General features: G+C 37.9%; 1 protein-coding gene across 2 annotated transcripts in view; it reads right to left on the bottom strand.

The window, feature by feature from the left end:
* The window catches only part of LOC103676623 (metabotropic glutamate receptor 8), a 580162-nt gene that overhangs the window by 401638 nt on the left and 166213 nt on the right, over positions 1-12311 (bottom strand). The gene's annotated exons all lie outside the window — the stretch shown is intronic.

The following is a 12311-nucleotide window of genomic DNA, read 5'->3' as shown; positions in this document are numbered from 1 at the left end:
AGGAAACCAGGAAGGGGAGGCAGTGAGAAGAGAAATGACATGGGGGAAGAAAGGGAAGGAGAGCGAGAGCAAGAGTAGAAGCCAGGGAGCCCAGAGAGCACCATCTGGATCAGAAGTATCTCTGGAGCTGGGCAAAGAAAGGATTCTCTGTAGGGTTCAAACAGCAAATGTGGGGTTAGGAACAGTTGAAGAAGGAGGACTTGACCAGTTTTAAGTAAGTTTTACTAAGGTGCTGTACGCATTTGTATTTCTTTGGATTATTTTCCGAGGACTAATTTTGGAGTGTTTGGGGATTTTTATTTTGCTTTGTCTGTTTGTTTTTGCCTTTTAAAGTAGATTACCAGATAATGGGGCCAACAATATGACAAGAAGCTTTCAGAAGATAAAACCAACTCCCTGTAAATGCTCAAAGGCCCAATATGAACAGACTCACTGAGAGAAGAGAATTTCATATTTTCCAGCCCATTGCCTGGAAAAACATTTATGCCAAAACTATTGGAATCAAAGTGAGTACTGTTTAAATTTCTTACCCATTCTGGACTAGGGAAAAAAAACAATTAGTATTGGGCTGTGAATTAAGCCCATCGCAGTTAGATTAGAATTCATCACTCAGTTATAGATTAGGAATTCATTACAGAATTACAGCCATTAAGTTTAATTACTGAGAGGGGGAAGGATATCCATGGGATCTACTCTTCTTCAATTACCCAACAAATATTTATTGAACACTTGTTACTTGTCAGATGCTTTTTAGACACAGAGTATACAGCAGTGAACAAGATAGAGAAGGCTCCTGACTTCATAGACCTTACTTTTCAGTAGATCGCTAGGGTCTAGTAAAGCCTGCCACCTGTGGGCATTCATTGGATGTAAGATGACTGAGTGAAGAAGCTCCTATTTCATGATATAGTGGAATGATCTAATAAAGAGATAATAAGCATGTCTATATATTAAAAATGCCATCATTCAAAAAAAGCAAAGCATCCCTGCATCTATATTATATGTGTATATAACATAAAGTCATTTCCAAATAGTTTCTGCCCAAAGTACCCTTTCAACAGGATCTCAACAGCAGCTTTCACAGCTGGCAAACCATGAGCATTCTTCTATCCAGCGCTCAAGAAATATCCTATTCTACTTGTCAGCATTACTTGAATTCTATTATGTATTGGCTTTCAATCAGTCGCCTCTACTCGAAGCAGCATTTTCAACAAATATTCAAAGGTGATGACATTCTCTATTTAAGGAAGAAGGAACTGATAGCTAAAATGTCATTGTTATTTTAGCTAAACAACTCCTTAGAGCAAGAGTTTCCCTGTGACCAATGTACAGTAGTGACTAAATGAAGAAATGGACTTCTGAGAACAACAATATGCAGGAAAAGCTTTTAAAAACTCACTCTTTAAGGAAATGCAAGAGTTTGTAGTGTTTCTCTGGTAATGCAAGATCATTTTCCACAGCAGGATTTGATCTATGTGTTCAAGATATAAAAAGGTTAAAAATAGAGCTATATACTTAACTTCCTGGATTCAAATAGGACTAAAAAGAGAGGAGACTGAATACACATGTTTTTGATAGCAAGCTATTTTACATTTTAATTATTTAAAGGACTCTTTTGGGCACCTGGGTGGCTCATTTGGTTAAGCGTCTGCCTTCAGCTCAGGTCATGATCCCAGGGTCCTGGGATCGAGCCTCACATCAGGCTCCCTGCTTGGTGGGGAGCCTGCTTCTCCCTCTCCTTCTTGTGCTCTCCCTGCTCGCTCTCAATTAAATAAATAAAATATTTTAAAAAAATAATAAAGGACTCTTTCTTTTAAAAAAGTTTAACAGCATCACCGAAGTGTAGTTGATAAACAAAAGAACTGTATATGTCGAATGTGTACAATTTGATGAGTCTGGACATATGCATGTAACTATGATGTTATCACAAAAATCAGGGTAATAAACCTGATGGGTAACATCATCTCCAAAAGTTTCCTTGTGTACCTGCCACTGCCGTTTTTTGTTTGTTTGTTTGTTTGCTTGTTTTTTATAGTAAGAACACTAAACATGAGATCCACCTTCTCGACAAATTTTTAAGTGCATAATACCATGCTGTTAACTATAAGCACTATATTGTGTAGGATATCTCTAGAATATATTTATCCTTTATAACTGAAACTTTATACCCATTGAACAACTCCCTATTTCTCCTTCCTCCCAGCCCCTGGTAATCACCATTCTACAAGTTTGACACCTCTTTTTAGCAAAATCATTTAGGATATGTCCTTCTGAGACTGGCTTATTTCACTTAATATGATGTTCTCCGGGTTAGTCCATGTTATCACAAATAGTAGGATTTCCTTCTTTTTCAAGATCGAATAATATTCCATTGTATGTATATTCCACACTTTCTTTCTTCACTTATCTGTCAATAGATATTTGGGTTGTTTCCATAGCTTGACAATTGTGAATAATGCCACAATGAACATGGGAGTACGGTATCTCTTTGAGATCCTAATTTCAACTCTTTTGGATAAATACCCAGAAGTGAGATTGCTTGATTATGTGGTAGTTCTAGCTTTAATTTTTTTGAGGAAGCTACACACTGTTTTCAATAACAGCTGTACCACTTTACATTCCCACTAACAATATACAAGGGTCCCAATTTCTCTACATCCTTGCCAACACTTGCTATACTTTGATGTTTGATTGTTTTTTCGTTTTGTTTTGTGATAATTGCCATATAAAACAGGTGTGATGTGATACTTTGGTGTAGTGATTTGCATTTTTCTGATGATCAGTGATGTTGAGCATCTTTTCATACACATGGTAGCCTCTGTATGTTTTCTTGGGAGGAATATCTATTCAAGTTCTTTGACTTTTTAAATTGGGTGATTTGTTTTTTCTTTATTGAGTTGTAAAAGTTTAAAGGACTCCTGTTAAAATAAATTTTGGACTAGATTTTACTAAAATAGAGGACAATTAATAACTTGAAATGCAAGACTCCCCCATACAGAAATAAAATCAATTACTACCTTTTCCTTAATGAAAAATCTATTTTAGAATAGAAAATAATAATAAGGACTCAAAAAGCCCTACTTCACCATGTTTTAATGTCTCATTTCACCCTCATAAATATCCCAGTGCTATTGAATAAGGTAAACATTATAAAATTCTTTTCATATTGAAGAAACCATCCCCAAGATCACAGAGCTAGGAAGCAGTCAAGTGAAGGCCTCATGAACCTTATCCTAATAGCTAAGTATACTTATTGTACTTCGCTGCTATCTCTCAATAATTGTCTTCTTCGTCATTAAATCTCAATATACGTAATTAAACACAGCAACAACAGGTAAAGTAGGATAATCAAAATGAAAACTCCAAAGTTTTATACTATCAGGCGTGAACCATTTAGAAAAATGCTTAGTCTGGTTTAGGTTAGGCCGAAATTTCATTCATTAACATCCCCTCAAAAAAGTTTCTTTCTATCTATCCCCCACAAGCCCAGGCATGTCTGCGATCACTCACAGAGCATTAACTGAGCCCTTACTACATGCTGGATGCTCTGTTGGAATCTGCAGTTACAAAAATGACTAAGACATGGTCCCTGGTCTTAACATACTTATAGTACATAACACAATATATAAATAAATACTACAATTTGATGTGAGAAATGCTATATAATTCAGGGTAGCCTGGGGACACAGGGCCAAGAGAATGGAATCTAGTAACTGTGAATAAGATTCACTGGCTCCTGCCAGTGATCATGGGAATATGTGGTGGGAGAAACGTAAGAAATAGCTCTATAGTACATCGATATGCACCAGGATCAACAAGTCAGAAAACATTTCAGAAATGAGCTTATGATTGATTTTTAGCCAGCCAGAAAACAGTAAAATCTACTTCTAATGGATTCTACCAATCGGCAGAGGAGTTTGGTATTTCCCATGAAAATGTGATTGTCATTAATAATTTAAATATGATGTAATAAACACCCCACATTTATGTATAAAAGGGGATTTAATTTTACTCTTCCACAATAAGAAACAGACAACTCACCTTGGGGTGGAAGGAACACAGAAAATAAATAAGTAAATAACCATTGAAATGGCCACTTGAAAGGGAGAAGAGCAAAGCATCAATCCTAAGAACAAAGGATTTCAGTTGGGTTCAATAAATTTTAATCCCAACTAATCAAACTGCTATATGCATGGCGTTACTTATTTCAATGTTAAAACATGTCAGAACTTGTGAGAATAGTTTTCTAAACATTTTATTCCTATTATTGCAAACTGTGAAAATGTACAAGCCAGGGCAAAATTATATCATTTAGGGATTCACTGTCAAACACTCACCGAAACTAAGAAACTTCTACATCCTCAATGTTACAGAAAATTTGCCAGGTGTGTTATAACATTTTGCATTAAATTATATCGTTTATCTAAGGGGGTTCTTAGAAAAGAACATTAAGCATTCAATAGTCCCAACATCATCCAAGCACAAAAATGAAAACCGATCAGAACTGCAAATGACAAAAGGATAACAATTTTTTACCTCATAAATTTCTGTGATATAATTCCTACAATTTCCGTTCATGCAGTGACTCCCAGCTAAAACTCATGCTCTTTACAAATGCATTATATCTCAACTATATACAGCAAGTAAAGATCTACAAATGAAAAACAGTTTAGCTTGTGAAAAAATACCCTGAAATATGAATAGTATGACAGAGGCCATGGTTCTTTCATTATAACAACAAGTTCACTGATGACATGACATAATTTTCTCATCCCCACATTTCATCATGTCCACATTCCCTCTCTATGACCCGGGGCAGACACAGCCCCTCTGGCTATCAGTTTCCTCATTTGTAAAAAGAAAGGTGCTTGACAGGATGATCTCAAGATTCCTTTGAATTTTGACATTTCATATTTCTATGAATATACCACATAAACTGCCTCCCCTGAGTACTGTGAATTATGTAAGTTCTAATATGGGAATAGAACATCATGTAAAATACAATAAATCACTTTAAAAAAAAGCCTACAAGAGAAAGATAGAGGATACACAAGAAAACTTGTCTAAATAAAAATTATGAAGCCTAGCTTCATGAGTCAGGGCATGACTGGGTAACTTAAAAACTGATTTTTACAAGAGAATTAGAGCCTCAGTCAGGTGCTCGGGGTCTGGGGACCATTCATTGAAGCACTATGATTCCTTGTCAGTGCAATAAAAATGAAATGAGAGGAGGGGTTAGGCAGACCATGAGGAAGATGGAGACATCTTCATGCCGATTTGTCCATCAATAGCTTTCACTTGTCTGTTCCATAACAGCCCCCTTCTCTCTCATCTTTTAATTCCCCCCACATATTTCTTTATCGTACTCCATTTTCCTTTTCTTCCTTTCCTTTTTTCTTCTCTTACTCTCCCCTCCCGCCTTTCAAACAGCAGGAAATGGTGCCAGGTCACTTGATACATGCCCTGGGATTACTTCTGTCCTGTAGCTAACCCGGACTCACCAGCAGGGCAGCCACGGCAACACAGAACTGTTGTGTGGCCCAGGGTCTGGTTAAGTGTGAAAATAGAGCATGTGCATTGGAGCTCCACTTCTTCCAAATATCCAACTAAGTTGCGGAGTATAAAAGGAGGATAAGAGGAAAGAAATGTCATCGATGTTATGAAAGCTAAAAAGAAATGTCATCAATGTTATGACCAGGTCATAATTGACTTACCAAAGCAGAAAAAAACTGAAACAAAAGCCCACAAGATGTGGGGATGGGGCTGATGACGAGAGAAACAAAGCCGTCACTCCATCCAATACCATAAAGGCCCTGGAAACGGAGGCTCCAGAAAGTCCAGAAGGTGGCGTTCAAAACAAAGTTAGGTGAAATATTTGTAAGTCCTTTTGTCAACTCCAGTCCCTCTGCACAGAAGATGTGAGCATCGCTTTCTACAGAGAATAAAGCCAGGGACACGAGACATATCTGAGGCCTAAGCAAGTTTCTATAAAATGAAAGCCTGCATGCTGAATAGGGAGCCCCTGGTCCCTTTCCCTGCTGGGCACTCAGACTTCAGCAGCCTAACATTCATCTCCCAGGCCGGAAATTAGAGGAATCTTCTCTGGAGAAACTGGCTGAAGGGTAACAACACACTGATATCATATGGATGTCTCCCCACCAAATAACCAAGTCTACCAGCTCACTTTACAGTAAAGCCACCGGTCAGTGAACTTTCCCACACTTCCTAAGCTTCCAAACAGCATGGCAGCACTATATTCTTTTTTTTTTTTTTTTTAAGAATTTACTTATTTATTTGAGAGAGAGAGAGGAGAGTATGAGCAGGGGGGAGGGGCAGAGGAAGAGGGAGAAGGAGACTCCCCACTGAACAGGGAGCCCAACCAGGATAACCTAGGACCCTGAGATCATGACCTGAGCCAAAGAGAGATGCTTGACTGACTGAGCCACCCAGGCGTCCCAGTACCACATTCTTAATGTCTCACCAAATAGAACAGATGAACTCAGAGGACACAGCAACAAGACACAAGTAGAAGATAACTTGAAGAACATTAATGCGCTCAGAAAGAGCTCCTAGCAATTAAAAAGGACAAGTGAGATAGAAATATCTCAATAAATAACTTCTAAGAGAAAGTTTGAGGAAATACTTAGAAAGTGAAAGAAGAAGAAGAAGAAGAAGAAGAAGAAGAAGAAGAAGAAGAAGAGAAGGAAGGAAGGAAGGAAGGAAGGAAGGAAGGAAGGAAGGAAGGAAGGAAGGAAGGAAGGAAGGAAGGAAGGAAGGAGGAAAGGTCATCATGACATAAGAGCATTCATTCAGGAGGTTTAACTTTCAAATTTTGAAGTCTCAAAAAGAAAATAAAGAGAAGCCATTATCAAAGAAAGAAAAATATTTCTGAGAACTAAAGAACATGAGTTTTTGAGTTGAACATACCAATTGCCTAGCCGAAAGAAAAAAGTAGGAAGAGAAATGGAGAAGACCTACCTAAAGGAACATTAAAATAAATTTTAAAACACTTAAGAGTGAAAACAGATTGCAGAAAAAGGATTAGGGCTCAGAACAGCTTCAGGATTCCCAGTGGCAGTACCACTTGTCAGAAGAAAACAGAGCAATCCCTTCAAAATGCTGAGGAAACTTGAGTTTTATTTTAGACAAACATAAAATCACCTGAACTATAAATCAAGTGTGTGGGTAAAACAGTCTATTTTGGACATGCAGAAATCTCAAAAAAAAAAAAAAAAAAAAAAAAAAAAAGACACACACACAAAACAAAACAAAAAACAAAAAACTTACTTCCCATGCACCCTTCCTAGGAAGCTTCTGGGAGGATATATACTAATAAGGACAAAAGAAGAAAGAGGAAGATTTAAAGTCCAGATAACAGGTACTCTAACACAGGAAAGGTAGAGGAATTTCTCCAAGTTATGATGAAGAAAGGTCAGAGTTAACAGCCATACAACTGGTCTACAGATCATCCAATCCAGATTAGAGCAAAAAGATGGAAGACTCCAGAAGTATCTCCAAAAAAAAAAAAAGAAACAGAATTGATGTGTTTGGATGTTCAGAAAGGATATGTACAGTTCTGCTAGAGTTTGAGGATGAATTTATAATAAATATATAGAAAGCCAAGAGTATGACAAAGCAAGGAATTATTAATTCCAGGAAAAACAACATATGTGTAAAGAGACCAGGTTACTTTAGTACCCTATCTAGATGAATTGTGACATCATGTGCACAGTCACGATGACATCAACATTGAATACTGATTGGACCAAAATTGTGAAACAATCCTACCGGAAGAATTAGAGAAGTGTATGTGTTTCTACATGCACACACACGTGCAATTTGTGTATTGGGGGTGGGACATTAAGTCAGCAGCTTCCATACTAGGAGGACAATAAAATGAAAACTAAAAAATCAGGATAGCCACATAAACATGTTCGATGGAGGGGTGTCTGGGTGGCTTAGTCAGTTAAGCAGCCAGCTCGATTTCGGCTCAAGTCATGGTCACAGGGCTCTGGGATCGAGCCCCACATCAGGCCCTAAGCTCAGCGGGAAGTCTGCTTGAGGATCCTCTCTGTCTCTCTCCCTCTACCCCTCCACCCGTTCTCTCTCTAAAATAAATAAATTTAAAATATGTTCTATGGAAATATGGAGATGAATACAAGAAAAACCACAAAAGGAGTTGAAAACAAATCTTCCGGAAGATCAAGATTCAAAAGTGGGAGGGTGGGGTTGCACTACATATGATATCACATGGATAAAATACATACTTAGGGCTCTCTCTGCTCTTTAAGGTCATAAAGTAGGAAGAACAAAGTTTGAAGATGGCAAGAGGATTTAAATCCTACCTGTTAAGGGAAGCATTTTCTATAACTGGGTTTCTCTTAAAAACATTTCTGCATCTTTATACCTAGGCCTGTGTCATCTTACTTACTTGGGGGTTTCCTTGTTTTGTTTGCTTTTGGTGACATAACAAATGCTTGTTTCATCTTCTCAGGACCAAAACCCAGACAATAATGTATACTGACAAAAATAGTCACTAATGAGAACAATGTGACAAGCCAGGAGGCCAGGGTTTAAAGCACCAGCTTCCACCTCAGCCAAAGCTAACCTATCCCTAAGTTGTTTCAAATTCTTAGATTCCAAAGATTCTTAGCAGATACAGGAGTAACTGTTTTCAATGACATAAAGGACCTATCATTTAAACAAAACCACAAATTAACACTTTATCTGGATACTATTTGCAATTTAATATGTTTGTTGTTATGATAAAGAAAACAAGTTCTCTCACAAAAGGACATAATTATCACCTATGTGATCTTATTTGACTATTTCGAGGACCACAGAGGAATGGAACTCTATGTCCAAAGTGGCCAGAGTGTAAAGGGGAGCAGAGGAAGACCCAGGGGTGGCTATTTGTAGCTGTGGGCATTGGTGGAGGTTACACTAGTATTCCAGCTAGCATATCAGCTACATGAGTTTACAGTAATGTTGGCAGGTGTTCAACAGCATTTCATAAGAGAAAGGGGTAGGAATGAAAATTATGCTAGTGGTTGTCCTCCAAACCCCTCTTAATAGGGCTTGAAGCCCTGGAAAGGATGATTTCAGGAAGGCATGAGAAAGTATGAAGGAGGGGCGCCTGGGTGGCTCAGTAGGTTAAGCATCCAACTCTTGCTATTGGCTCCGGTCTTGATCTCAGGGTCTTGATCTCAGGGTTATGAGTTCAAGCCCTGTTCTGGGCTCCACACTGGGCATAGAGACTACTTAAAAAAAAGAGGGGGGGGGGTGCCTGGGTTGCTCAGTTGGTTAAGCATCTGCCTTTGGCTCTGGTCATGATCTCAGGGTCCTGGGATCCAACCCTGCACCCTGTGTCCAGCTCCCTGCTCAGCGGTAGTCTACTTCTCCCCCTGCTTGTACTCTCTTGTGCTCTTCCTCTCTTTCAAATAAATAAATAAAAATCTTTTAAAAAAGAAAAGAAAAGAACAAAGAAGGAAAATATGAAGGCGCTTCCTGGCAAAATTTTAGCCAAGCTATCCAGAACTGAAACTTGATGAATGCTATCTAGGAAATAAATCGCGGAGTTCAATAAGCTGTGGCTCAAATACATGTACGTGGGTTTTTAAAATATATGCTACACACTGAAGCACTGGGGTATTAATCTGTACCTCACAGTTCTTCAGAAGAGATTTGCAGTGATTTCTTTTCCAAGGACAATGGGCTGCCTACCTTTAGACTACACGGTGAATGAAGAGGCCCCTCTCCCTAGCACTCACACAGGACAAACGCAGATCAAAAATCAGCAACAGGGAGAAATGTCTGAGGCTAAGACTGCGCCAGGCATGGGGCATGAGAAACCAGACCCTGATTTTCAGAGAATTTGAGTTCTAAGGGGTGAAATAAATAAAAGGTACTGGATTCATAAGTCATTCCTTCATTTTAATCCCAAATAATAAATATTCATTTTAAATCTCATGGATTTTATACCAACACGACTTGGGCATAAAATCAGGAACAATCATGTAACTCAAAAATATAACCCAAAAGTGTTAAATTCTTTCCCTGCATTAAGTCACTGTACAACAGGGATTATACTGTGTAATCCTTCTGGGTCTCACGAGTGTCCCAGATACAGTGATTTAGTGAAATCAGGTTGTTACACCGTTTTCTGGTAACAGGCTTTTCTCACTCTCTACCAGCCAAGATCCACAATCCTTCCTCTTTTCCTCCCTCCCTTCCTTCCTTCCTTCCTTCCTTCCTTTTTTTGTCCTAGTGAATTCACATTTGTGTATCTTTTTTTTTTTTTTTTAAGAAAAAAAAAATCACTAATCTTCTTAGACATTGATGGTGCCAGTGTGAGAACCAGGTTCTTATCGGGCTCTAATTGGACGCAGCATTGTGCAAAGGAAATTAATGAACATGGGAGCCTCTCAGAGTTTACAGTTTATGTGAGAAGTTTAATGAAGAAAAAGAGGTCAATGCATTTCATAAGGACCAAAACCATACAAATAAATATTACTTCACAGTGTTCTGAAAGCAAGTCTCTGTCTGTGGACTCAGGTAGGAAAGATCACAATTTATGTGAGAAAAGGAAAAAAGTGGGCAAAGAGGAGAGAGGGGAGGAAAGAAAAGAGGCATCAAGCGTTTGAATGAAAAGGAGACGGTTCTTAATAACCAGGTGGTATGTGACACAGAACAGCAAGATCTCAAACACAGGAACTTTGGCTTTCTGTCTTACATTTATTATTATCAAGCATGAAAAATATCCAAAAATAACACTTGGTTTGTCATTTTTAGAGCTCGTCACATACATTTTGTCTATTTTTCTGCAGAATGGTTAGCATTCAATTTATTTTTGCATGGGTGCTGGCACACAACATGGGCATAAAACTGTGAAAAATCAAATAGCTCAAAAAGTGTAGGTGGGCTTCTGCAAAATTTGTGCTGAATGAATTTTTAGAAAGCAGAGTGTGGTACTAGAATTGCTGCACATGTGTTCTATTATTAAATATCTAACTCTTCCAAATTGGGAAGGATAATAACAAGCAATCTTGTGGAAGAGCTGAAGACCTAAACAGTACAATTCTGAAACCAAAATAAAACCGTTTTGGTTTTTTTGTTTTGTTGGTTTTTTGTTTTGTTTTTTTTTTTACTTTTATAATATCGTGGCATCACAGCATGAAAACAGAGCAACACTGACAGGGAAAAAAAAAGCCTGGAGAGCACTGCCCATCACCTTACCATCCTTGCATTACGAAAATTGATGATTTATTTTAGTCTTTATCCACGTAAATCCATAATTATCAGTTTTTACAAATTTGCATCTAACTCTTGTATTTGGCTTTCCATGGAGCATTGTGCCGTTAGCATTCCTCCACGCTATTTCAAGAGAGGCAGCAGAAAGAACACCAATTTGTGAGCAAGAAGATGTGGTATCAGCGTTAGCACGCATTAGTTCCCTGGATAGTCACGACAGTCATCATTTTCTTAGCTATCCATTTCCCCATGGAACCGACATAACCAATTTTACTTACTCTTCTTGTTCTGGGACATTTAGGTCACCAATATTTCGTAGGTCTAAATAACACTGTAATACAGACTTCCTTGATATAGCTCTTTTTATCTTTTGAAGAATATTCTTGATATAACTTCATGGCAAGGTAAACATATTTATATATGCTTTATACCTTTTGGTACATATGACCAAATTGTTTTCCAAAAGATTCATGCCAACATATACTGTTACTAGAAATATATGATTGCACAGTAGCCTTGCCAGTATTGAACACTATATTTAATGTTTTGCTAATAAAATAGCTGTAAAAGGATATCTCGCTATACTACTGATGTTGTGTTATCTTTATTATATTTTATAATTAGTAGTTGTCAGGAATCCAGAAAATTAATAAAATTTTAAATTATGACCCATAGTCCAATAAGGGACTATAGATATAATTTCACTTAGTGTTTCACCCAGAGAGAACTTTTTGATAATTAAATCACTGATTAGCCTTGACTCCTCATTGTGCTTAATTGCCCTCATTCAGTGCATTACTAAGCCTTGCTGTCTCAAGCCCCAAATCCTTCTTCAGCCTGCCTACTCCTCTCTCTCCCCTTAGTTCAAGCCCTACTTAGTCCTCACCTGGATTACAATATCCAGTATCTCCACTTCCAGTTCAATGGTTGGCATTGTGTGTGGTCTAAAATATCAGTTGGAATATGGGTGTTACTCCTCTGCATATATACGCCAATAACGTGCTTTTTTTTTTTTTCCAGGACAAAATCTGAACTTTGTGACATAGCACACAAGGCTCTTC

Source organism: Ursus maritimus, unplaced genomic scaffold (assembly GCF_017311325.1).
Source record: "Ursus maritimus isolate PB19 unplaced genomic scaffold, ASM1731132v1 scaffold_3, whole genome shotgun sequence".
Lineage (NCBI taxonomy): Eukaryota > Metazoa > Chordata > Mammalia > Carnivora > Ursidae > Ursus > Ursus maritimus.
This window is presented reverse-complemented; position numbering and strand designations above follow the sequence as displayed.